This window comes from Schistocerca piceifrons, unplaced genomic scaffold (assembly GCF_021461385.2).
Source record: "Schistocerca piceifrons isolate TAMUIC-IGC-003096 unplaced genomic scaffold, iqSchPice1.1 HiC_scaffold_1424, whole genome shotgun sequence".
Taxonomy (NCBI): domain Eukaryota; kingdom Metazoa; phylum Arthropoda; class Insecta; order Orthoptera; family Acrididae; genus Schistocerca; species Schistocerca piceifrons.
Window position 1 is genome coordinate 15,001 of NW_025727263.1, and position 2,500 is coordinate 17,500.

The window sequence follows — 2,500 nt, forward strand, 5'->3', positions numbered from 1 at the left end:
TGCCAAGTACATACTTTGATGTCGCAGAGTGAACAATTCGGCAAACCTCATTGATCGCATCCTGGGTGGAGCGACCCTTTCGGAATCCGAACTGCCTATCACTCATACCATACAGAGTTCGATGACTCTGGAGACGGTCAGCCAGCAACTTCTCAAATGCTTTGCCCATTACATCCAGCAGACAGATAGGCCGATAGGATTTCGGCACTGTTGGATCTTTATCAGGGCCTTTCCTGATAACTACAACTTCTGCAGTTTTCCACTTTAGTGGATAATAGCCCCTTTGTAAACAACTGTTGTAAATACGACTTAGTGCCGGGGCGACCAAGTGTGCGAGTCCCTGTAAGATCTCCACAGGGATCCCGTCAGGACCAGGCGCCTTCTTCCTTGCAAAGGTGTAGATGGTTGCTTCGACCTCCTCTGCTGAGAAAGGGCACACGTTTGTATCGTTAAGATACGGAATCGACAGCGCCTGACGTATGTCCCGCTGCTCGTGCGAGTCTTGGTCCTCAATGTCATCAGGCAATAATGTATCCAACAGCAACCTTGCTGTTTCTTCCCAATTCTTGGTCGTGTCTCCATCCCCAGCACGTAGCGTAGACAGCATCATGGGCGATCTTATTTTTTCTCGAACGATTTTGTAAGGAACTCCCCAAGGGTCTGTTCCCAGCTGATCGTTCACAAATTTTTCCCAGGATTGGCGCCTTGTAATGTCCAACTGATCCTTGTATCTCTGCTTCAGACGACGATAAATACGCAGGTGGTATTGTCGTTCGTCATGGGCAAAGCTCCTTTGGTAGTTGCTTCGCGCCCTTCTGACCGACCGTTTGAGCACAGTCAATTCAGGGGTCCATGGGGTGGACTCCCTGCAGATGTATCTCGCTATTCGAGGTACAGCCAGTGTGATAGCCGTTTGCACGGAGCTTACCAGCTCTTCCACAGCTTCATCAATATTACCTATGTCCTCTCCGAACTCGGGAGGACTGAACACCTGCACGAGTCGGTCCCAGTCTGTCCGAGCATAATTGAAGCGTTCCACCCACTCGCCTGGCACATCCGCGATGGTCGGCGCTATATCAAATGTTATACAGTTATGGTCACTGACAGTTAGATGTTCTCTTACTTGCCAGTTATGGACGTGGGGTGCTGCCCTCTCGCTTGCTAGTGTGACATCAATATTTGATGTTGCACCCGCCCTCCCTGAGTAGGTCGGGGGGTACCCAGGCAAGTTTAGCACATACATGTGCGTTTCCATTATCAAATCCACAAGCTCCGCACCCCTACCGTCCTGTACATCGCTGTGCCAGAGTGGGGACTTCGCATTAGCATCAAGAGCTACAATTATAGCCTGCCCGGCTAAAACTCTTAGTATCCAACTCAGCTGATCAAGATAAATCTTGATATCATGTCTGAATTGGCAGTAGACGTTTACAACGTACATACTGTAAGACAGCAGATTTAGTTGTACAACTATAATATGCTCAGTACAGAACTGATTTAATATCGTAGTTTTAATAGTTTTATTCAATACTATAATTGCACTCATGGGGTTCCCACCTGAGGATACCACCTGTGCTGTTGCAGGAAAACCAGGGACTCGACCCGCACAGGAGTTCGGTTCTTGTATCAGAAGAATATCAACTCCTTCTTGTTCCGCTACCTTCCGTAGCTCATGTGCAACCATCTGGCTGCGCATGGCATTGACTTGTACCACTTTAAATATCGCCGTAATCTGTTCTTTGGACAAGTCTGTCTAAGAACATTCGGTGGGTTGGACAATCTTTAGGTCCACCACACTTGCGGCCTCGTCTTCTGCATGGTACACATACTGCCGCTTTGTCCTTATTAGGACAGCCATTCTTAATATGTCCAGAGAGGCCACAATGGCCGCACATGATATCAGGTTGCGTACAATACTTGTTTGTATGATTAATGTCCTGGCATTTAGTGCATCTCGGCACTGCCAGGTAATCTTTTATATTCAACGCAGAGTAGCCAACATACAACCGACCCACTCTCGTTAGTAATTTCCATAAACCTGGCGAGACTTCTACCACGTGGTGTACTGTCAGTTTCCCACGTGGTCCTACTTTAAAGCGTAACTTAAATTGCTCATCGAATTCTCCTCTTGACATGTTCACGTCAAAATTTTGCGTGTAAATTGCGTCTAGCAGATTGTCTGTTGTCATGTACGTAGGTACGTCATACAGACACATCAAAGGTCGACGCTTGCGAGGAGGTTCGCACTTCACTTTATTGCTCAATTGTTCATTGCTTAAAATCTTTTGGCAGTCCTCTTGTGATGCCGTTTCTACTATGAGCACATTCTTTGCCGTGCGTACATTGTTTATCTTTATCTTATCCTTCTTAGGATCAATGCACTTCTCAAATGCTGACTTAACAGCCTTAATGTCATCACCAGGTTTAGGCTTAATGAACACTGTGGGAGCAACTTTCTTAATGTTGTCCTGTATGGTTTGTTTCGCTGTCGGTGCCTTGG

At 46.8% G+C, this 2,500-nt stretch overlaps 1 pseudogene; it reads right to left on the reverse strand.

Moving 5' to 3' along the window:
- Positions 1-2,500, reverse strand: part of LOC124734348 — a 9,471-nt pseudogene that overhangs the window by 3,042 nt on the left and 3,929 nt on the right.